Source organism: Bombina bombina, chromosome 1 (genome assembly GCF_027579735.1).
Source record: "Bombina bombina isolate aBomBom1 chromosome 1, aBomBom1.pri, whole genome shotgun sequence".
Classification (NCBI taxonomy): Eukaryota; Metazoa; Chordata; class Amphibia; order Anura; family Bombinatoridae; genus Bombina; species Bombina bombina.
Window position 1 is genome coordinate 1,384,274,415 of NC_069499.1, and position 26,012 is coordinate 1,384,300,426.

Below are 26,012 nucleotides of genomic sequence, written 5' to 3' on the forward strand. Positions count from 1 at the left end.
TCTGAAGCCTGCCTTTTCAGTCGAGATCTCTTTGGGTTAGGATCAGATAACATACCCTCTGATGTGTGGCTCTCAACACAATCAGAAATTCTGGGGCCGGATGACTACCGGCTAACAGTTTGGGTACTTAACGACTAAAGCTGCGTGGGTTCATAATATACAAGGAAAGAGAAAGTAGCATCCCAAAAGCACCCTAGAGAAGCAAAATTCAATTAATCAAAAAACAGAAAGAAAAACCTAAAAAAATGGGAAAGATGAAAGAAATAAAACTTAACTTTTATTATGTCAATAGAATAAAAATGATAAGTTAAAAGCAAATAAAAACACTAAAAAAGTTATTAACATACAGGGGCATGAATGGTCCAATTCACAGTATTGATTGTATAACCACAATATAAGTCTATAATCTAATATAGGCCTAATACCAGAAAAGTACAAAGTAGGTAACTATCCCCATTACATTGGGTAACACGAAACAAAAAGATCCCTCAATAGAGTCTACCAGTGACTATCAGGTCTCCCAAGGGAGCACCACAAAAGGGATTGGCAATCTGTTATTCCCTCGTGTTACTCCAATATAATTATTTTTAAAAGCTTGGTGTTCCTGTAATAGTCGGGTATATCAAAAATATCTAATATTTAGCAATCAACAGAAACATTCTATAAGTCAATGCAATACAATACCAAATGCCCCGGCCAGGACCCAATCATGCCACAAAACGCCTGACGCACGTTTCGCTCCTGCTTTATCAAAGGCTGCGAGGGTTGTCTGACATAAGCAGACTGTCAGCATCTTTTTGAGTATGAGGGAAAGAAAAAAGATGCTTCGTTTTTGGAATGCATTTCTTATGAGTTTGGAGTTTTTCATTTTGAAAGTTGGCCATAAAATGATTTATTTTATTGTCCATTTTATTCATAAAAGCCTGCATTGTAAGCATTATATCTTGTAAAGAGCAATCAGAATTATTTTGATTCCTCATGAGACATCTTTGGACCCACAAAATGTTATAAGGGTCCAATAAAGGAAAACATTTTTTTAAAATATGCCAATAAAATACTTTTTTATGAACGAAGTTGGGAGAAAAGTAAAACAGCTTAAACAACAGGAAAACTCTCTGAAACGTTGTAGTAACCTGAAAGTGAGTGAACAGTGACACTCAGAGGCCGTTATGAAAATAATACTTAAAGGACATTAAATGCGAAGGGACAGATTAAGAGTGGAGCGCAAAATTGCCTATTAGCACATGAATATATATCTATATAAGCATATACATATATATTTAGTGAACACACAGTCCCCATAAGCCGCAATGTAAAGGCACTTTTCAGTGCCATTTTTTTTCTAACACCTTACATCGATAAATTAGCGCTCCACTTGTGATCTAGCCCTAAATAAATGCTAGATAGAATGATGCATTCAAAGAAAAGATTAGTCTGAGAGTTACATGTAGATTACGAGGTTGCGCGCTATTGTTTGCATGAGCAAAATCGATTTTTGTGGCCATTTGTGCACAAGTTAAATTCAGCCCGTATTACAAGTTCAAAGTAAGTACGAACGCATGAATGCAATCGTGATTTACACTAGAATGATTACTGCACCTTCAGAGCTCTGGTTAACTGTTATGCAAATCAAAAAAGTGTTACAAAATACAACAAAAATAAATTTAAAAGTACAGTTAAACTCAGAATAACACTATCTAAAAATTTAAAATTGCAATAAAAAGTTATAAGGGCTCAAAGATATGAGGTCTCAGGTGTTAGAAAAAAAAGGCCAAAAGTGCTTTTCCATAGGGATCCATAGGCACACATGTATAGCTATATGTATGTATATAAATATATATGCATATATTTCTATATATATGTATTTATATGTGTATATATTTATTTACAGACATATATATTTTCATATAAATACAGATATACATATGTATAGAAATACATAGGTATATCTCATTGCAATCATGCGCTTGTATTTGTGCAAACTGGCGTCTGTTATTTTTTCTGCGCGAGGATGCGACCGCTATAGCAAAAAAGTTTTACTTGCGACTAGATAATACATGCAAAACTGGGCGCACAATTTTTAAAAAAAGTTGAGCGCAGATAAAGCACTTGTGGGAGCGCAAATTTGTCTCCATACATAATCTAGGCCATAAAATCATTTTAAAAACAAATAAGTAGCAACATAAAATGACAGAAAACAGAGCAATGCTCTTCTCATTTATAGAAGGCTGTTTCATCACCATTTTTTCTTCTAGCTGATAAACGTGGATTTTATTTATACACAATATGGCACCACTTCTGTTTGTTTTTTATCTTCACAGATGTAAGGCCTACACAGGCCTAGGAAAAGGAGTTGCCCTGGATGTGGGCACTTTGATATCTGATCTGCTTAGATCATTTTGGACTGTGTGGCTTTGATTACCAGTTATATAGCACCCCTAGTGTCATCACAAAACAAATATTATATTTTAGCCCAGGGAAGGGGTATCTTGGCCCTCCAGATGTTTCAAAAAAACATTTCCCAAGATGCTCAATTGGACTTCAGAGGGCCTAAGCATCATGGGTAATGTAGTTCTGAAACATCAGGAGTGCCAAGGTTGCCCATCCCTGTTTTAGCCCATCACTACATAACATTCATCATGAAATGATTTGTTGCAACTTCTTTATCGAGGATCCACCAATTCAAACAAATCAGCGTCTGACACAACAAATTAAAAGCACAATATGGTGGCAATAACTCTACACTAAGGAAAATTATAGCTGCCAACATTTGAAAAAAAAAATAATCTAGAGACACTTTACAGTAGAGAAATCAAATAAGAAGAGTATAGGAAAAATGACCAAACATGCTGAGCTTCTCTCAAACTAAAAAAAATAAAAAATAAAATATTTAGAATGTATAATTAGAGTCTACTAACATGAAGAAAGAGGAAGTGCCCAGTGTTCAGGATCAGGGGGCAATTCTTTATTGCCAGTTGTGTGGGCATGTGGAATCTTACAGAGCACATATCTCAGCCACCACACCGTTGACAGGGACATGAGATACTTATTTTAAAGAGGTAGTCTGTCCATTCAAATGTAGTACAGTACAGAACTTAAATACGCACTTGAGATTAGGTATGAGCCCCCATTATATCTCAGTTCAAATTGTCTGCCCAGTGCTTGAAAGTGTGACATAAACTTAATAAAGAGAAGCAGTGACATCAGTATATTTTATATGTAACAGAGTAACAAAATACACAATTTTATGGAAATAACACAACTGCTACACACTTTGCATGTGTGTGTGTGAGAGAATGAGTGTCAGTGAGTGTTGTTATATCCAAGCCCTAGAACAATTATTTGATACTTCAAGGAAATAGATTAAAAAAACATATGAGAGACGGAAACACAGATGCAGATGGAATAACTTCTACCATACTTCACCACACTTTACAAGTGTGACAGGAAACATGGATGCAGACAGTAACAGCGGTGACTGGTCCCCATCTTGGAATCCAGACCTTTTTCTCTGTGCAATCCCTGGGACAGCACCTTAACTGTAGATCTGCCACTAGAGCAATCATTGCTGAGATGGGGGTCAAACCAATAGGCTATATTTTCCCCAACTAGACTGATTTCAGTGGTCTCCTGGCAGGTATTGATCCCTCTGCCTTGCTCCATTCTTTCAGGCCAGTACTGATTCCATTGCCTGCACTTTCATTAAAAAGACACTTGGGTCTCTTAGGACCAGCATCTTGTTTACAGGTCCACTAACTCTGTAACAGCTCTCCCCTACAGGGAAAAGTGTAACCAGAAAGCAGGTCTTAACCGTCCAAAATGAACCGATTCATCAAAATGAATCAAACTTCCCATCTCTATCAAACTATGCCACTGGAATTCCTGACAGAACCAGGGGAGGCCAACTATAACAAAAGAATCTGTTGACTATGTTTATTTGGCTCAGGACTAGCCTTTAAGAACACCCCAGTTAACTTATGGTGACAAACTCCACATAAAGCATACACAGCCAAAAAACATATAGGCAACAATATAATAATAAAATATAATTTTAACAAGAGGAAGGGGAATTCAGGAAGTTATAAGCAATAAAAGTAAGAGCTATCTGTTTGCATTATCACCCTGTGCAAAATATATGCAAATTAGTCCTTTTCTCCTGTACACATTTTGTTGATGTACTTGCAACCAATAGATGGCGCTGTGTTATACAATGTCCTGGGGATGATTCAACCAATAGAGGGCGCTGGGCCACACCATGTCCCTGCAGCTGATTATAGTTTTGTTACACAGACGAACCAATGAAGCAATTTAATAATACTGTGCTGCCATACTTTAGACTTTGAGAGAAAGAGAGTCAATGTGAGTGAGAGAGTGAATGTATGAGTCAGAGCGGGTGATTGCTCTTTTCTTTGGGTTCTATGATGCAATGCACTTGCAAAAGATCAAATTGGCCAAAAGTGTGTCAGTCATATGTATCATGGGGCCCTAGTATGATGCCTCTATGGCAGAAAACACACACCACCAGAGTTCTAGAGACAGACACTTCCAAGATGGCCACTCAGAATAGTGCAGGAAGAGTCTTTATGTCCATAGCCCAGAACAAGAGGGAATTCTGTACTTTATATATGTCAAGGTAGCTGATGTGCTGGAGTAGTCCCAATGTCCTTCCTTGGTCTCTTATGATATGCTGCAAACAGTCTCATCTCATGTTCAGGCTGTTGACCCTCTTGCTCTTCATCCTCAACACAAAAGGCAGCTGGTACATCCTCAACAGCATCTTGCAAGATCAATTTTGGCAAAGGATAAGCACTGCAGAAAGAAACAACCGGAAAATATTACTATTACAATGTTGCAAATGATGCAGTTAGTTAAACTGCCAATCTATTATTGTGTCAATCATTCAAAGTATGGCATGGCAGAAAAAAATCATTAAGCATGATAATATTTAACCTTAACTCTTTGTGCTACCACTTCGTTGACTTCAGGGCTTACTGTCACATGGTGCTCCACCCACTACAGTAAAAAAGCTGGATCCAAGACAGCTGCTTTTAGGTAGACTGGGTTTGAATAAGGTGAAGTAACTCCATCTTTAGGTCAGGGATGCCTGCAGACTTCTGACCAGGCTGCTTAAGAAACAAGCCTGAGACTTCAGCTTCTCCAAGTGGTGATTCAAAGCAAGAACAGAGGGAACAACAAAGCTGATGGTGACCATTTTCTCAGCCTGGGTCAAATTTGTTGCCTTTACAAACAGCTTCAGGATGTCCACCAACCCCTTCAACTCTCTTGAACTGAACAACAGCTCCTTATGTCCAGATTTTTCAAAAACACAAAGGACCTTTGAATTATCACATTAAATCACTGCCACACCTGTCTCAGTGTTGAGTCTTGTGTTAACTGCAGCTGGGATGCTCCTTTCTCCAAATTCAGACTGAAGAACTTTTTTTAATATTGTGCTTTTGTGAAGCAATGAGCTGATTTAGATAAATGTGAGAAACCATGTGAAATAATATTTGTTTCTTTCAAGCTGTCCTCCACCACCAGCTGAAGAGTGTGGGTGAAACACTGAAGACGCTATTTTCATCCCATAACAGAATACAGGGATTGCTGCTCCTATTGGCTTAAGTTATTCGAGAGCTCTGTGGAGCATCAAGTTGGTTCATCCCAGTGTCAGCAAATCAGTTTAACTTTCCAGGGACTGCTCTAACTAACGACCTTGGGCCCCATTACATATGTGGCGTCACCCGCAAAAGCCGGCGGCACCAGGTTTTACGCAGTTTTGGTATCCAATATACAGCGCCACATACAAATGCGGTATGTATATTTCACCCATCGCCCGCAATTTTTACTCCCATAAGCTAACATGGGACCGCGTCACAAATCGGTATCCAATATTCAGCGCAAGGACTTACGTGGCGAAAATGGAGAAATGTTACTCCATTTTCACCTCTCCACACATAGGCAGCCGCAGCAAGCTTTGCGCTGAGTATGGGTGCATTGTAACTCCCGAAACTGCCTGCAAAAATAAACTAACATCTAACGCATGCGCAATATCTAGCTACCTGTCAACCGCAATCCCCCACCGCAATAACTAATAAAGTGTATTAAACCCTATATCCGCCATCAAACCCACATCGCAACTAAAAATAACGCATGCGCAATATCTAGCTACCTGTCAACCGCAATCCCCCACCGCAATAACTAATAAAGTGTATTAACCCCTAAATCCGCCAACCCCAACATCGCAAACTACCTAATAAAACTATTAACCCCTAATCCACCATTAACCCACAATGCAATAAACCTATTAAAACTATTAACCCCTAATCCACCATTAACCCACAAGGCAATAATCCTATTAAAACTATTAACCCCTAATCCGCAATTAACCCACAATGCAATAAACCTATTAAAACTATTAACCCCTAAACCACCAAAGCCCACAATAATTAAATTACTAAGCCCCCTAACCTAACACCCCCTATCCTAACACCCCCTAAATGAACCCAAATTACCTAAATTACAAAATACTAGTTACTAACTATTAAAATAAAAAAAAATAACATTACTTTAAAAATAAAAAAATTTAAATTAAAATTAATCTACAATTACTAAAAATAAAAAAATCTAATATTACAGAAAATAATAAACAAATTATCAAGAATTAAAAAATTAAACCTAATCCCTATGAAAATAAAAAAGCCCCCCAAAATAAAAATACCCCCTAATCTAATGCTAAACTACCAATAGCCCTTTAAAAGGGCTTTTTGTAGGGCATTCCCCCTAACAGTAAAACCCCCCACCCACCAAACCCTCCAAATAAAACACATAACACTAAAAAAACTAAATTACCCATTGCCCTTAAAAGGGCATTTGTTTGGGCATTGCCCTTAAAAGGGCATTTCACTCTTTTTCTGCCCTTAAAGGGCATTTAGCTCTTTTAGGAATTGCCCACCCTAATCTAAATAAAAAAAATCCTAAGTCTAACCCCCAGGTTGATACTCACAGTTCCTGAAGCCCGGCGGAGAAGGTCCTGTCTCATGCGGTTAAAGAGTTCTTCCAAGCGGCAACCTCTTCTTTCTTCTTCCAGGAACAATCCGGTGCGGAGCGGAGGGTGAAGCTGAAGACTGATGACCGCGGAGCTGAAGACCAGCGACCCTGGAACTGAAGACCGGCAACCGGGAACCATGGAGCGTGGAGAATCGTCTTCATACAATTGCCGCCTGACACTGAATAGTGAATTCAAGGTACGTGATTCAAGATGGCGTCCCTTGAATTTCTATTGGCTGATTTGATTCTTCAAATTCAAATCAGCCAATAGGATGAGAGCTACTAAAATTATATTGGCTGATTTGAATAGCCAATAGAATTTTAGTCACTTTAAACCTATTGGCTGATTTGAATTTGAAGAATCAAATCAGCTAATAGGAATTCAAGGGACACCATCTTTAATCACATACCTTGAATTCATTATTGTATGAAGAGGATCCTCCACGCTCTATGGCTCCGCTGTCGCCGGTCTTCAGTTCCAGGGTCGCCGGTGTTCTGGTAAGAGGGACAACTTTGTAAAAGAGCGAACCATGTCACTTCCTGTGACGTTTAATCAGCTGTTGCACACATTTTGGACCTAATGCGCATGCGTGCCAGTGTCATCACATACCTGGCCGCATACGTCACTGCTAAAATATTTATTGCTGTGAAATTCAGGAACCTTTTATAGAGCACATGCGTGTGATTTTGTATCACAAATGGTGCACTCATGGAAATCTGTTTATTAGGCTCCTCGACAATATTCGGAACTCTGCCCCCCACTGCAAGTACGTCTCTCATTACTGCTACTACTGTAAAGCTGAGTCTCCGTGCATGAGAAACAGCCCCTCCGCCATTTGGCTATAGCCACTGCTTCTGATGATCCAATGCAGCTTTTCACAGGCTCCGTTTAATGTCATTATCTTATGAGAGATTATGAAAGATAATGACATTGAACGGAGCCTGTGAAAAGCTGCATTGGATCATCAGAAGCAGTGGCTATAGCCGAGTGGTGGGGGGGGGGGGGGCTGTTTCTCATGCACGGAGACTCAGCTTTACAGCAGTAGTAGTAATAGCAGTAGTTGCAGGGGGGGCGGAGTTCCTAATATTGCCGAGGAGCCTAATAAACAGATTTCTATGAGCGCACCATTTGTGATACAAAATCACACGCATGCGCTCTATAAAAGGGTTCCTGAATTTCACAGCAATAAATATTTTAGCAGTGACGTATGCGGCCAGGTATGTGATGATGCTGGCACGCATGCGCATTAGGTCCAAAATGTGTGCAACAGCTGATTAAACGTCACAGGAAGTGACATGGTTCGCTCTTTTAAAAAGTTCGCCCTCTTACCAGAACACCGGTCTTCAGTTCCAGGGTCGCCGGTCTTCAGCTCCGCGGTCATCGGTCTTCAGCTCCGCCCTCCCCTCTGTGCCGGATTGTTGCTGGAAGAAGAAAGAAGAGGTTGCCGCTTGGAAGAAGACTTCACCGCATGGGACAGGACCTTCTCCGCCGGACTTCAGGAACAGTGAGTATCAACCTGGGGGTTAGACTTGTTTTTTTTTAAAAAAAATTATCTTTTTTAATTTAGATTAGGGTGGGCAATTCTTAAAAGAGCTAAATGCCCTTTTAAGGGCAGAAAAAGAGCGAAATGCCCTTTAAGGGCAATGCCCAAACAAATGCCCTTTTCAGGGCAATGGGTAGTTTAGGTTTTTAAGTGTTAGGTGTTTTATTTTGGGGGGGGGGTTACTGTATTTTGAATGTAAAAGAGCTGTTTAACTTAGGGCAATGCCCTACAAAAGGGCTATTGGGAGTTTAGCATTAGATTAGGAGGTGTTTTTATTTTGGGGGGCTTTTTTATTTTCATAGGGACTAAGTTTAATTTTTTAATTCTTGATAATTTGTTTATTATTTTCTGTAATATTAGATTTTTTTATTTTCCGTAATTTTAGATTATGTTTAATTTTTTTTTTTAAGTAATGTTAGTTTTTTTTATTTTAATAGTAACTTTAGTATTTTGTAATTTAGGTAATTTGGGTTCATTTAGGGGGTGTTAGGTTAGTGGGTGTTAGATTAGGGGGTGTTAGGTTAGGGGGCTTAGTAATTTAATTATTTATTTGTGTTGTGGGGGATGGCGGTATTGGGGTTAATAGTTTTAATAGGTAGTCTGCGTTGTGGGTTAATGGCGGATTAGGGGTTAATACTTTAATAGGTTTATTGCGTTGCAGGTTTGATGGCGGATATAGGGGTTAATAGTTTAATTAGGCATATTGCGTTGTGGGGGGGTTGTCGCTTTAGGGGTTAATACTTTTATTAGTTCCGATGTGGGTTTGATGGCGGATATAGGGGTTTTACGTGTCGTGTTTGGTTTTGGGAAGCGGGTTACATTTTTACGGGAGATTTGATTTTTTTATTTTTTTTCTTAGGCGCCGGCAGTTTCTTAAGTGCCGTAAGTCACTAGCGGCTCCAGAAATGTGTATTCACGCTCATTTCTGGACATCGTTAGTTTATCAGACTTACGGCACTTTATGGACTGCCGGCGGAGTTTATTGGATACACAGATGAGCGAGGTAAAATTACGGGCGCCACTTATGTGGAGATTTGAATTCCTGAGGTCAGAAATCTCTTAAAGGGCAAGCGCCACAGTATGTGTGTTAAGTTTTAAAAAAACAGGGCAGGCTTCAATAAACAACCTTAGTCACAAGCTCAGATTTTTTTTAGAAGCATTCTTATTACTATTTTAAGCTACCACCTCATCCCACCCTAGGAAAACAAAAACAAAAAAATATATTAATAACATTACTCCATCCAAAGGCCTATTATTATATTTTATTTTATTTTACCAAAAAGCTGCCCCTATGGAGGAGCCTCCACTGAAAAATCTATCTATCTATCTATCTATCTATCTATCTATCTATCTATCTATAGTGGGTGTTATTAAAAAAGAAGTGAGTTAGGTATTTTATGTATTATTTATCTGTCAAGCTCCAGGGACCAGCCTAGAATTATCACAACTCTGATTTTTGGTTTTAGAAGAAATAAAGGGCTAGATTACAAGTGGAGCACTAATTATTGCTTTCGGTAAATCGATATGTGTGCTCCATTGAGTAATACCAGCGCCCGCTAATGTGCGCTTGTATTACAAGTGGTCAGCATGAGAGCAGGCTTCCATAGACTCCAATGGGAGCCTTGTTCTGATGCCGTCAGAGATGGCACAGAACCTAAGCACAGCGAAGGGGGTACTAATTAGTGACACTATATTTCCCTATGGAATTTATACACAAGCCTGTCACAGGGACCTGTCCCTTAGCCTCCTCCTGTTGGTTCATAATTGTACTCCTCTCAAAAATCCTCTGCTGCTGTTGCTTGCACGGCAAAAGATGTGCTCTCTACTGGAAGCAATCTTCACTGCAGCTGGTAAGCACAGTGGAGTGAGTGCAGGCAAGTAGTAGGTATAGCATACTAACTAAGTTATGCACAGACATATTCCACCTATACTACACTCAGGGCTTCACTGAGTATGTGTTATAGCCTACCTATTACATGTGTAGTGTCTTTCACAATGTATTTATGGGTGTTTTGTTCAGTCAGCATGTGGCAAAATAAATATATTTTTGTGACTTATGAGCTCATTCAGATTTAGACTGAGGCTAATAGCGCTGGCCGGTCTGTAGAGGGCGCTCTCAAATGTAATATTTTTTTTCAAGCTGTGGCTGGTGAGCGTTACTATTGATACTACAGAGCTTGCTCCCAAGCTCTTAGGAATCTATCAGTGTCAGCAGTTTCAGTGCAGTACTGCAAGTTTTTTTTGTTTTTGTTTTTTGGTGCTTCTTATTTTGGGCTGACAAATTCCTTTAGTGTGGCGGGGTGTTTTTCCCACCTTTGATTTGCTCACGCTCTTCGTCCTGTGGTGCAGCAAATACATAAATAACTAAATCCTGTTAGCCTTTCTACATTGTTGTCTTGATTGTATATAAGGAAGTGTGCTTCGGAGGGGATGATTACCTTTTACATCAAGATATTGGGGGTCATTAGACATGTGCAATTCATTTCGGATCGATTCGGAAATTCAGAAAATTCTGCAAATTCAGAGATTCGGATCGAACCGAATTTCCGAATTAAAATACTGCCGAATTTACCGAATAAATCCAAATTAGTTCGGATTTATTCGGTAAATTCGGATGGCCATGGATTACACTAGTATTGTACAGTATATTAGGTTATATCACTCTACTATGGGTTACACCTAATATACAGTACATAATACTAGTCTAATACACAGCACACATACCGAAATTCCGAATTTCCGAATCGAACCGAATCCAGCCGAATTTTTTCGAATCCGAATGAATCCGAAACGAATCCGAAACAAATTCATTTGAAGTTTTCCGAATTTGAATCAATCCGAAACGAAATTCGAAAAACTCAGAATTGATCCGAACCGAAACAAATTTTTCGATCATGCACATATCTAGGGGTCATTTCTAAAGTACTTTTATATATATATATATATATATTATAATAATAAAAGAACCAGCTTAAGCAGGGGTATTAATAGCTTAGGACAAAATACCACATATGTAAGTAAGTAATCGGTATTTTGGTGCACGGAGGTTTATGAAAGATAAATTTGTCAAAAAAAGAAATTGAGCAGATAAACCTTACCCAGAAACCCCATATTAAGCTAAAATTAGTCAAATAGCAGGGAACATCTATTTCCCCAGAATGAACTGATTCTGGGTATTCGGTATAATCCCATGTGAAAGAGGGGGTATGTCTGAACATTCATGATTCACAAAGGATCCCTGCACTTTTTGTTTAAGTGAAATACCGCAATATCAAAGAAGAGTGCATGATACAGACGTTCCAACCTTACTTATTCATAAGGAACTTTGTATCGCCTATTAGGATTTTTAGACAGTTTGTTTCTTTTGTACTGATTAAGTTTGAAACTATGTTGCATTGGATGTCAGGATTCTCATATTATTTAGAATGTTTTTTTCTTTTCTTCTTCGTGTAGATATATATACAAGGAACCCTGAGTATTATCTGATAATAATTTTTACTTTAGTTATTATTTTATTTGCCCTCACTATCGCCTAGATTACGGGTTGCGAAAAAAATTGCGTTATTTGGCTCTCCATAGCGCTGCCATTACAAGTTATTGAAAAGCCTCCTTGTGCTGTGCGTTATGGTGCGTTAAGCTCCATACCACAATAAAGCAGAGGGCTGATTTGAACGTGCTCGTGCACACTTTCCTCCATAGACATCAATGGGGAGAAAGTGTTAGAAAAACTATAACGCAACCCCATTGATGTATTAAAGAAAGTTACATTTAAACCTAACACCCTAACATAAACCCCTAGTCTAAACACTCCTAATCCGCCCCCCCCGACATCGCTGACACTAAATAAAGTGATTAACTCCTAATCCGCCGCTCCCGACATCATATACATTAAATAAAGTGATTAACCCCTAATCCGCCGCTCCCTGGCACTAAATAAAATTATTAATCCTTAAACCGCCGCTCCCCAACACTAAATAAAATAACTACTTCTAACCCTCTGGCCTCCCACATCGTTTTTATGGGGGGGGGGGGGGTTGGTTGGGTGCTGGGTTTTACTGTTGTGGGACTTTGTATTTTTTTTACAGGTAAAAGAGCTGTTTAGGGCAATGCTCTACAAAAGGCCCTTTTAAGGGCTATTAGTAGTTTATTGTAGGCTAGGGGGTATTTTTATTTTGGGGGGGCTTTTTTATTTTTTTAGGGATATTAGATTAGGTGTAATTGGTTTTATTTTTGATAATTTTGTTTATTATTTTTTGTAATCATAGTGTTTTTTTATTTTTTGTAAGTTTAGTGGGTTTTTTTGTAATGTTAGATTTTTTTTGTAGGATTATTTTTTTTAAATTTGTAATTTAGGATTTTTAATTGGTAGTTTTTTATTTTATTAGAATACTAAGGCTAGGTTAATTTATAGTTTAATGTTATATAATATAATATAGTTATAATATATAATAATATAGTTATATTGTAATTTTAATTTAAAGTTAGGGGGTGTTAGGTTTAGGGGTTAATAGTTTAATTTAGTGTTTTGCGATGTGTGGGGCCGGAGGTTTAGGGTTAATAGGTTTATTTAGTGGTGGCAATTTAGGGATGAATAACTTTATTATAGTGTCGGCGATGTCAGGGAGCGGCGGTTTAGGGGTTAATATATTAAAATAGTGTTGGCGATGTGGGCGACAGATTAGGGGTTAATAAATGTATTTAATAGTCACGATGTCGGTGAGCGGCAAATTAGGGGCTAATAAGTTTTAAACAGTATTTGCGATGCGGGAGGGCGGCGGTTTAGGGGTTAATAGGTAGTTTATGGGTGTTAGTGTACTTTGTAACATTTTAGTTATTAGTTTTGTAAAACATTTTTGTTTTGCAAAATCCATAATTACTGGTCCCAGATGGCGGTATGTATCATGTCGTTATAGGCTGTAACGCAAGCATTTTAGCCAGACCGCACAACCTGTAATACTGGCGCTATTAAAATCCCACACTCAAATGGCATTTTTCTAAGTGAGGAACGGACATTGCGTTACACGCTAAAATGCTTGCGGTATAGCTACACAGACACAACTCGTAATATGCGTTCCTGGCCTTTTCAGCATAATAGCCAATTTTTCAGCGTTAAAAGCCCTAACGCAAAACTCATACTCTAGGTGATATATTATTAAATTCTATGAATTATTTCACAGCAATTGGTTTCCGCTGCAGTGTATTTTTTCTGGGGAAATAGATATTCTCTGCTATTTGACTAACTTTAGCTTAATATGGGGTTGCTGGGTAAGATTTATCTGTTCAATTTCTTTTTTTGACAAATATATATATTAATATATATATCATATATATATATTTTCTTCTAAAAGTGCTTGTTATTGGGCAAGTTTGCTACTGTTCAACTGACAGGGAATTTACACTATCTGCTGTGCTATTTTGTTTCCCAAGTTTGCACAATGTTTAAACAGTTTTAAAACATTACAATTGTTTTCTTCTTCTGGTGGGCAATCCATTCTGTGTGTTTGCATTATTTCTTTATGATGGAGCCAAAAAAATCTGTCCCCTCAGGTTATGTGCGTGCTTTGCAAAGCTGTTTTACTTGGTCCTCCTATGCAGTACCAGTGTAGGTCATGTAATTCACTCTAGTCAGTCCCATTTTTCCCTCTGTAGGTGTTAGTCCTATTCCTGAGTGTACTCTCCAGGGAGGTCCAAGATTTAAAGATTTTGTTCGCTCAACTATAACTGAGGTTTTAGCGACTATGCCTCTGCCAAGTAAGCGAAAATGCAAGTCTTTTGATTCTACTCTATCAGAAGACATTGCTGCCGCTCATGGTTTCTATAAGCATAAAGAGGTTCCTGAATTGATTCAAGAATCTACAGCTGAATAATCTAAACATTTTGCAAGATGGCAAATTATCTTCAGATTATCATGATTCCATCCATTATTATTATACTGATAATTATTTTATGTTTAAGATTGACCATTGATTCTCCAGACTTAAGGCATTCAGGATCATAAACCTTCTGAACAGGGGTCAAGTCGGCTGGTAACACATGGGAACGGAGTTCCTGCACTATTTTTGCAAGTGGAACTAAGTTCCCCCTGGAAAGTTAACAGAAACGCTTCAGTAAACGCAGCTGCTGCTGGTGGGAGGAGCTGGAGCACAGTCTGATTAGAGGGATAGTGAGATCCTCTAATAATGGGGCATTACACTTCCTACAGTACACTAAATGCAAGTCTGTCAGCAGTCCTGCTGTGTGATCACACTGCACTGTGTGGAACACATGTTGTGTACATTTCTGTGTGACTTTCTTTGGGATTATTTAGCTCCCCTCAGCAGAAATAGGACTATGGTACCTTAAGTGGGTGAGACTCTGTGACAGAGGAGGAATCTCTGGCCCAAAGGCAATTATTCAACCTTTCATTGGTTTTAATTTGCTTTCATTAACCAACGTGTATAGATTATATACATATAAATACAGCATGTGTGTGTCTATGTAAGTGTGTGTGTGTACAAAACAATATTAACTTTTTTTGTAGGACTTGACCCCTGCTTCTAGGAGAAATCAGTTAATCAGCTGGACTTAATTTTTAAGCCCTCTCCCAAGTCCACTGATGTGTTTCCAGTCCAAATGTTCATCTGTGATTCAGTAGTTGATATTATACCAATTAATGCAAATAATACAATGTTTTCCTGTTTTGACCAGAAGAGCTTTATGGCTTAAATCTTGGTCTGCATATATGGTTTCTAAGAACAGACTATTGTCTTTTCCTTTTCAAGGAAAGATTCTTTTTCGATCAGGATTGGATGCAATAATTTCCACCATTACTTGGGGGAAAGAGTGTTTGTTCCGCAGGACAAGAGGTCTAAGAGTAAGAACAGATCTACAGGTAATTTTAAATTTTTTTGCTTCTCGAAAATTCAGAAATCCTCTTTCTCTCAAAAAGCCCTCCAAGCCTTTTTGGAATTCTGCCAGTTCCAAGAAGAAAAAGAAGTCACCTTCCAAATCCAAATAAGCATGAAGGTGCGACCCCTGTTAGGGGAAGGTTGATTCTTTTTCATGAGGCTTGGTCTTGGTTCAGGACCCTTGGATTTTGTGTCCCAAGGTTATAGGATAGGGTTTTGACCGTTGACCTGCTCGTGGACAGTTTGTTCTGTCTCAAGTCCCAAAACAACCATTGAAAGCAGCTTCTTTTCTTTAGTGTGTTCAGGATTTGGAACTGATGGGGGTTATAAAGCCGATATTAGTTTCTGAACAGGGCCAGAGTTATTATTCTAACCTTTTTATTGTTCCAAGGTGGGCACTTTCAGACCTATCCTGGATTTAGAGACCTTAAACAACTTCTTGAGAGCTCCTAATTTTAAAATGGAGCTCATTCATATAGATTAAAAATGGATCTAAAAGATGCTTACCTTCATATCCCTATTCACAAAGATCATCATCAATTCCTCAGATTTGCATTTCAGGACAAACATCTTCAGTTTGTTGCCCTCACATTCGGTTTAGCTACTGCTCCCACAAAGGTTTTGGGAGCTTTATTAGCTTTTAAAAGAGCTCGGGTATTTAAGTAGCCCCTTACCTGGACTAGATTCTGGTTAAGGCTCCATCCCTGCCATTTGCAGTTTCCCACACAGAGACATTTCTAGTGTTCCTGCGCAACCATGGTTGGAACATAAATGTTACAAAGAGATCCTTTTGCTCATTTTCATTTACGCCCTCTTCAACTTTGTATGTTGAAACCGTGGACTTTGTTTAGATCAGAAAATGCTTCTAGATTACAGAGCAAAGTAGTCCCTATTCGGATGGATAAATTACGATTCAATTACAGTTTTGAGAGTCTGGAGAGTGCAAGGAGTTTTGTCTCCTCAGGAGGCAAGGTTACCGATAAACATCTTGGAACTTTGGGTGATTTTCTGTGCTCTCCAGTCATGGCCCCTCCTGACAAGAGAAAGATATTCATCATGGCTGTGGAATACATCAAACATTAGGGAGGGAATTGAAGGCATTAGCAATGAGGTAGCTTGAATTTTAACATGGGCAGAACGCAATCAATGTACCATATAGTCAATTCACATTCCAAGGGGAAACGATTGGAAAAGCAGACTATCTCAGTCATCAGTTTCTGTACCCAGGAGAAAATTTTTGATCAGATTCTCTTAAGGTGGGGTCTTCTGGAAATAGACCTGATGGCTTCCAATCTCAACTACAAAGTTGAACACAGGGAGAAAAAGATAGGTGCTTGTGTGTACCAGTAGAATGATGGATACATTAGTAAATAACCACAACAGGGTACTCACATTTTATATGAGCACTCATACAGTGATTTCAGACATGTACTGGGCAATCACAGCAACCCAGCTTGCTGTATTCCAACGTAGAGCAGGAACACTCTTGGAAGAAATCCTGGGAGCTGGCAAAACCAATTTGCCCACAAGAGCAACAGCACAGGATGGAGGCAGGAGGCCAATGAACACACTGGAACTTTCAGAAGCTTCCAAATAAGGCAGTAAAAGTCCCAGGGTTGATGGTAGGCAGGTGGTGTATGAAAAATCAGTGGCGGTTCCAGATTGAATTAAAAGTCAAATTTATTAAAACAATAATAAAATACAGGAACCAACAGGTAGGACAAACAAGTGTCCTCCTTGTTTGTTTCAACTACAAAGTTCCCAGATATTGTGCTAGATCCAGAGATCTTAGAGTGGAACTTGTAGATGTTCTGGTAATTCCTTGGTCCTTTTACCTTGCCAACATTTTCCCTCTATTTGTGCTACTGCCAAGAACTATAGCTCAGATCAGATAGGAGCATGCCTCAGTCATTCTGATTGCTCCAGCCTGGCACAGCAGGACTTGGTATGCAGATCTAGTTCAGATGTCCAGCTCTTAGCTCTTCCACAGCGTCAGCATCTCTTATTTCAAGATCCTCTATTTTACGAAGATCTACAAAACTGTACATTTGATGGCATGGAGATTGAGCACCTGATTTTGAAGCAAAAATGTTTTTCTGACTCTGACTCTGTGATTTGGGCTAAGCCTGTCTCTAGGAAAATGTATCATAAGACTTGGTAAGTTTTTCTTTCTTGGTGTGAAGGACATTTCGAATTCCGAGGATCCTTCAGTTCCTCCAAGATGGCTTAGATAAAGGTTTATCAGCCAGTTCCTTAAAAGGTCAGAGATGTTTACATCATTTAGATGTTGTTAAGGATTTAAAAAATTATTTACGGGGGCGGAGCTAGCCTTGAAAGCGATAAGACGTGTCTCTGAGTAGCTCTCTTAGATAAGGCTGTAAAAAGACCATTTTCTGGAATAACTTATTATTTCTTAAGCAAGGGAATTTCTGTGTGAGACCCGAACACCGCGGAGATACTGTCTGCAGCACTTCTAAACAGCTGTTACACTGGAGGACACTGCAGCATTTTGTGGCCTACACGGTGATCTGATCTGAAGCATAGTCACAACAAGATCAGAGGACGATGCTGCCGGAGGGTCAGGGCTCCGCTCCGGTAGTACTTCAGTCTACAAATCCTGACTTAAGCAGCACCTTCCACACACTTCACCACCCTCACCTGAATAAAGTTAGTTGCTCCACGAATTCTCTCAGCACCACACTAAGAACCCTTTCAGTAACAGGGGACATTTGCAGGCAACAGATAGAGAAGCAGAAGAAGCGGAAGTTAAGCAGCGACATCGCCATCTTGGCTGCTTTCACTACGCAACTCTTAAAAAGAAAGACAAAGAGCACAAAACCTACAAAAGTCTGCTACACAATTTTACCCCTTGCAAAGCTTAAACGGGTTATACAAGACCCATACATCACCTCACACAGTAACGCTGAAATCAGCTCAAACCACCAATTATAACAGAGCTTCTACCCTCCTTACATAACACTTTCACAAAAATGGTCCAAACTCCTCATCCAGAGCCTAACCAATGTAGAAATTCAGGCTAGTGGCTAGTGGCCTAATTCACCTCCACATTACTTCTGCCTCTATCTCAAGGTGCACAGGAGGCATTGACATTGAGATACACACAGGAAAATAATGTTGCTATCAGTAATTGATGTATTTCTTACCACAGGAAGTTCTTCCTAGAACAAAATAAAATGTTCAAAATGACGGTGTCGAGTTTATAAATTGCAGAGTGGGTAGAGTCACCATCCCTGGGTGTTAGGGTTACAACCCCCTACAAAACCAAGTGCACAAGCTTATTGGAACTTTTGCCTCAGTAATACCACGCGTTGCAATGAAAGGCAAAACTCAATCAATAAAAGACTGTTTATCAAAGGCTCAAGCCAAAAAAAACCCATTGTGGGTGAGAATACAGCATCTATGGAGCCCGACGATTCAGAATCAAGTTTTGAGAGTCTGGAGAGTCTGGAGAGTCTCAATTACAGTTTTGAGAGTCTGGAGAGTGCAAGGAGTTTTGTCTCCTCAGGAGGCAAGGTTACCGATAAACATCTTGGAACTTTGGGTGATTTTCTGTGCTCTCCAGTCATGGCCCCTCCTGACAAGAGAAAGATATTCATCATGGCTGTGGAATACATCAAACATTAGGGAGGGAATTGAAGGCATTAGCAATGAGGTAGCTTGAATTTTAACATGGGCAGAACGCAATCAATGTACCATATAGTCAATTTACATTCCAAGGGGAAACGATTGGAAAAGCAGACTATCTCAGTCATCAGTTTTTGTACCCAGGAGAAGATTTTTGATCAGATTCTCTTAAGGTGGGGTCTTCTGGAAATAGACCTGATGGCTTCCAATCTCAACTACAAAGTTGAACACAGGGAGAAAAAGATAGGTGCTTGTGTGTACCAGTAGAATGATGGATAAATTAGTAAATAACCCCAACAGGGTACTCACATTTTATATGAGCACTCATACAGTGATTTCAGACACGTACTGGGCAATCACAGCAACCCAGCTTGCTGTATTCCAACGTAGAGCAGGAACACTCTTGGAAGAAATCCTGGGAGCTGGCAAAACCAATTTGCCCACAAGAGCAACAGCACAGGATGGAGGCAGGAGGCCAATGAACACACGGGAACTTTCAGAAGCTTCCAAATAAGGCAGTATAAGTCCCAGGGTTGATGGTAGGCAGGTGGTGTATGAAAAATCAGTGGCGGTTCCAGATTGAATTAAAAGTCAAATTTATTAAAACAATAATAAAATACAGGAACCAACAGGTAGGACAAACAAGTGTCCTCCTTGTTTGTTTCAACTACAAAGTTCCCAGATATTGTGCTAGATCCAGAGATCTTAGAGTGGAACTTGTAGATGTTCTGGTAATTCCTTGGTCCTTTTACCTTGCCAACATTTTCCCTCTATTTGTGCTATTGCCAAGAACTATAGCTCAGATCAGATAGGAGCATGCCTCAGTCATTCTGATTGCTCCAGCCTGGCACAGCAGGACTTGGTATGCAGATCTAGTTCAGATGTCCAGCTCTTAGCTCTTCCACAGCGTCAGCATCTCTTATTTCAAGATCCTCTATTTTACGAAGATCTACAAAACTGTACATTTGATGGCATGGAGATTGAGCACCTGATTTTGAAGCAAAAATGTTTTTCTGACTCTGACTCTGTGGTAGATTTTCTTATTTGGGCTAAGCCTGTCTCTAGGAAAATGTATCATAAGACTTGGTAAGTTTTTCTTTCTTGGTGTGAAGGACATTTCGAATTCCGAGGATCCTTCAGTTCCTCCAAGATGGCTTAGATAAAGGTTTATCAGCCAGTTCCTTAAAAGGTCAGAGAGGTTTACATCATTTAGATGTTGTTAGGGATTTAAAAAATTATTTACGGGAGCGGAGCTAGCCTTGAAAGCGATAAGACGTGTCTCTGAGTAGCTCTCTTAGATAAGGCTGTAAAAAGACCATTTTCTGGAATAACTTATTATTTCTTAAGCAAGGGAATTTCTGTGTGAGACCCGAACACCGCGGAGATACTGTCTGCAGCACTTCTAAACAGCTGTTACACTGGAGGAAACTGCAGCATTTTGTGGCCTACACAGTGATCTGATCTGAAGCACAGTCGCAACAAGATCAGAGGACGATGCTGCCGGAGGGTCAGGGCTCCGCTCCGGTAGTACATCAGTCTACAAATCCTGACTTAAGCAGCACCTTCCACACACTTCACCACCCTCACCTGAATAAAGTTAGTTGCTCCACGAATTCTCTCAGCACCACACTAAGAACCCTTTCAGTAACAGGGGACATTTGCAGGCAACAGATAGAGAAGCAGAAGAAGCGGAAGTTAAGCAGTGACATCGCCATCTTGGCTGCTTTCACTACGCAACTCTTAAAAAGAAAGACAAAGAGCACAAAACCTACAAAAGTCTGCTACACAATTTTACCCCTTGCAAAGCTTAAACGGGTTATACAAGACCCATACATCACCTCACACAGTAACGCTAAATCAGCTCAAACCACCAATTATAACAGAGCTGCTACCCTCCTTACATAACACTTTCACAAAAATGGTCCAAACTCCTCATCCAGAGCCTAACCAATGTAGAAATTCAGGCTAGTGGCTAGTGGCCTAATTCACCTCCACATTACTTCTGCCTCTATCTCAAGGTGCACAGGAGGCATTGACATCGAGATACACACAGGAAAATAATGTTGCTATCAGTAATTGATGTATTTCTTACCACAGGAAGTTCTTCCTAGAACAAAATAAAATTTCAAAATGCCGGTGTCGAATTTATAAATTGCAGAGTGGGTAGAGTCACCATCCCTGGGTGTTAGGGTTACAACCCCCTACAAAACCAAGTGCACAAGCTTATTGGAACTTTTGCCTCAGTAATACCACGCGTTGCAATGAAAGGCAAAACTCAATCAATAAAAGACTGTCTATCAAAGGCTCAAGCCAAAAAAAAACATTGTGGGTGAGAATACAGCATCTATGGAGCCCGACGATCCAGAATCAAGCACAGAAGCTGTATCCTCTGACCAATTACCACTTGTTCCAAGTGACTTTATCCGACAGATAAAAGAGATATTCCAAACAGAATTAAAGTCAGCAGTTAAAGAATTAAGAAGCAACATTTTGGAAATCGGAAACAGAACCTCAGAACTGGAGGACAAAGGTGATGAAATTGTAGGAGTACTTCCTTGCATAGATAACACACTTCAGGAACAAAATGTAAAAATCCTACAGCTGGAAAACCAATTAGAGGATCTAGAGAACAAATCACAGAGATCTAACATAAGGCTTTGCAGGCTTCCAGAGTCATATGAAAACCTAAATGAAGTCCTAAAAAAAATTCTAAACAAACTCAATGACAGTGGAGGAATCATTCTACATGGTAGACAGAATCCACAGAGCATTAAACAAACCACTAACCCCTAATCCACCCAGGGATGTCATCATCAAGTTCCACTATTACACCACGAAGGAACAACTACTTAAAGAAACAAGGAAAACCCAACATGTGGAATTCGAAACCCACAGGCTACAGATCTTTGCAGATTTATCCCCCATTACATTAAAGAGGAGAAGAGAGCTTAAACCCATAACAGCCATCTTGATGAAGGCACAAATAAAATACTGCCTTCCCCTTCAGACTGGTGTTCATCATCAATAAAAGCACCTACTCATGCACCAACTCAGAAGAAGGTTTTGAAATTGTGCGGAGGCTCAATCTTTAAGGAGCGGAAGAAAGTCAACTACAGCCCCTTCCCCAGAGATCTCCTAAAAAAACAGTCCAGCGCCTATGGAATAGGGTTACCAGGGACTGCTCCTCAGCAAAGCCTACTTGACTAAATGAGAGTTCATTATCCACTTGATTGAGCAATATGTTGGTGCAAGAGGCCAGTTTCCAAACTGGTTTTATGATCTTCTTTTTGCCACAATGGCTTCCACTATGGTACGGTGGGGCCTTTGGGGTAACAGGATAGATCCATATCGCTGCTATACCACATTTTTGCCTTATAATTTTCCTTGACAAAATTTATGTTTGTATGGAACTTTATAACATTAGAACATGCAATACAATAGTTAGCCATGATAGTAAAATATTCCTAAGAGTCAGTATTCTAAAAAATGTGGAAGAAATTAATTTCATGGGATAAAATGCATTACGTCCTGACAGAAAATAGGTGGATATCCATTCAAATTGTTCTAACTTCATGATGTTTATTATGTTTAAATGATATTGTTATTACTGTATACTATAAAGTTTACTACGTTTTAATGTTGTTACCTCTATTATAAGCTGATCGAATATCCCTTAAGAATAGATCCCTATGTCTTTGAGAGGCCTACTTCTCACACTATCTGTGAATCAATCGAAACTTGGGATCTCATATACAGGTTATACACTACTTTGCTATTAATCAGGGTTTCTGTGGTAGTCCTGTACAAAGATAACCATTAATCCCCAAAAAAGAGCTTCTGGGACCCGCACTACTTTACTAGAATGTACACTGAAATTCCAGGAAGAGGAGGTAATTAGAGATCCCGAGGGGAGGTTCATCATACTAAGAGGTGAAATACAGGGTAATTCAATAATACTAGCAAACATTTATGCCCCAAACGAAAATCAGGCACATTTTCTAGCTAAAATTAGCAAGTTACTAACTACTTGGAAACAATATAAAATAATTTTAGCTGGAGACTTCAATCTTACGCTAAAAACGATAGGATAGATAGATCATCTACACCTAGAAGTCCTACTAAAAGAATTCTAGGTGATCTATTGATGGACCACAATCTATTAGATAGTTGGAGAACATTTAATAGGGGAGTCACGAACTACACCTATTACCCCGCAGCCCATAACTCACGGATCGATTATATTCTTATTAGCCAGATCCTTCAACCACTAGTGACTGATGCGGCTATAATCCAAAGTGCATGGTCAGACCATGCAATGGTAGAGACTTCTTTGAAAGGTTTTTTGATCCATCAAGAACCAGGTCCTGGTCCCTGGACCCTTCTCTATTGAGAAATGATCAGGTATGCCAGAGATTGTTGTTACACATCAAGAATTTCTGGAAAGATAATGTTGATTCTACCAGGAATCTGCTATATGTCTGGGGGGCCTTTAAGGCTTATCTGAGAGGTATCCTAATCCAAGAGAAAGCTGCTATCAACAAAGCTAGAACAATCTTAATCCAACAAAAAAACAAGAGCTAGAAGAACTACATATAAAACACACCCAGAGCCGTTCTGCCAAAGTTACAAATAAACTTAAACATAAAAAATAAGAAATTGACAAATTACTTGAGGCTGAAGCCTTGTCCTCAATATGAGTATTAGATGCTCCATATTTCATATACGCTAATAAACCAGATTGTATGTTAGCTAACAAGATAAAAAACATAGTCAAGACTTCCTCTATACCTCAGCTTTAAACCCCTGATGGAAAGGTTACTAATAACCCCCTAAATATCGCAAATACTTTTGCAGATTTTTACCAAAAATTGTACCACCTCAAGCTAGACCAGACAAACCATCGAACTACACAAATTGATTCCTTCCTGGAGGAATGTGACTTGTCTAAGTTAAATCCAGAAGACTTAGCGGACCTTAGCCATTAAAAACATCAAAAGTTCTAAAGCTCCAGGCCCAGACAGCTTTTCAGGCTGTTTTTATAAGAAATTCCAATTGGAGTTGTTACCACAACTAACTTCCTCTTTTAATCATATTCTACATGGTGGTTACTAGAAGCTAGAATTAGCGTTGTCCCTAAGCCAGGAAAGAGTAAATTTCATTGTGGAAATTACAGACCTATCTCCTTGATTAATCAAGACCTAAATTGTTTTACCAAGATACTAACAAACAGGCTGAATCTGCACATGACAAAGCTGATCTCTTGTGATCAGGTAGGATTTATTAAAGATCGAGAAGCCCCTGACAATGTCAGAAAAGTAATAGATCTGGTTGATTATGCCATGAATAAAAAAATGCCTTCTCTGTACCTTTCTTTGGATGCAGAGAAGGCATTTGATACAGTACATTGGGACTATATGTTCTCCACAATGAGCCACTTCGGGATTGAGGGTAATTTTTTGAAAGCCATAAGGACCATCTACACACATCCTACTGAATTTCTAAGGAAAGCGGGATATCAATTGAAAAAGAATAAAAATACATAATGGTACAAGACAAGGGTGCCCACTTTCCCTACTATTGTTTGCCTTATGCATAGAACCATTGGCGGCAAGTATTAGGAAGGACCACAATATTTCAGGCATTAAAGTAGGAAACAACTATGCATAAACTCTCTCTATTTGCTGATGATGTTATTCTAACTATCACAAAGCCAATGATCTCCCTTCCTCCTTTATATGAGCTATTATCTAAATTTGGCACCCTTTCGGGCTATAAAATAAATAACGATAAATGTGAAGCATTAGAAATACATATACCCGAGCACACACAAAAAATACTGGAGATTAACTTTAATTTCAAGTGGGCAGCAGAAGCAATGAAATACTTAGGAGTTTTTATCCCTAAACAACTTGACAAATTATACCAGCTTAATTATGTCCCCATGTATTCCTTCCTTAAAAAATAAATGAAAAAATGGTCATCTAACAAGATCTCATTCTATGGGAAAATAGTAATTAGTAAGATGGCCATTCTACCCAAATTGTTGTACCTTTTTGGTCTCTACCCATAGGAGTTCGGAAAACAGATCTACAGGACCTACAGAAACATCTTTTGGGCTTTATATGGTCCTATAAACTTGAAAGAATAAATAGGAAAACAATTTTAAAGAGCAGAAGTCAAGGGGGGTTGGCAATACCAGACCTCATAGCACATTTTCAAGCAGCAAGAATGGCACAAACTGCTTTATGGAATCAAACAGACAAACAATTGGCATGGGTTCAACTAGAAGGCAAAATGATAGATTTAACACCAATTTACCAGATATTATGGACCCCTAAGAAGGATAGAAAGCAAGCATGGCTAAAATACATCTCAATAACACACTCCATTAGGCTTTGGGACAGGCTGAATCATAAATTTAATTTAATCACAAAAAACTCTAGAGCCACTCCTCTCATAACCATTTCTACTTCTCTTAGTGATAATGTTAAGGATATACAGTGGGGCAAAAAAGTATTTAGTCAGCCACCAATTGTGCAAGTTCTCCCACTTAAGAAGATGAGAGAGGCCTGTAATTTTCATCATAGGTATACCTCAACTATGAGAGACAAAATGTGGAAACAAATCCAGACAATCACATTGTCTGATTTGGAAATAATTTATTTGCATATTATGGTGGAAAATAAGTATTTGGTCACCTACAAACAAGCAAGATTTCTGGCTCTCACAGACTTGTATCTTCTTCTTTAAGAGGCTCCTCTGTCCTCCACTCATTACCTGTATTAATGGCACCTGTTTGAACTTGTTATCAGTATAAAAGACACCTGTCCACAACCTCAAACAGTCACACTCCAAACTCCACTATGGTGAAGACCAAAGAGCTGTCGAA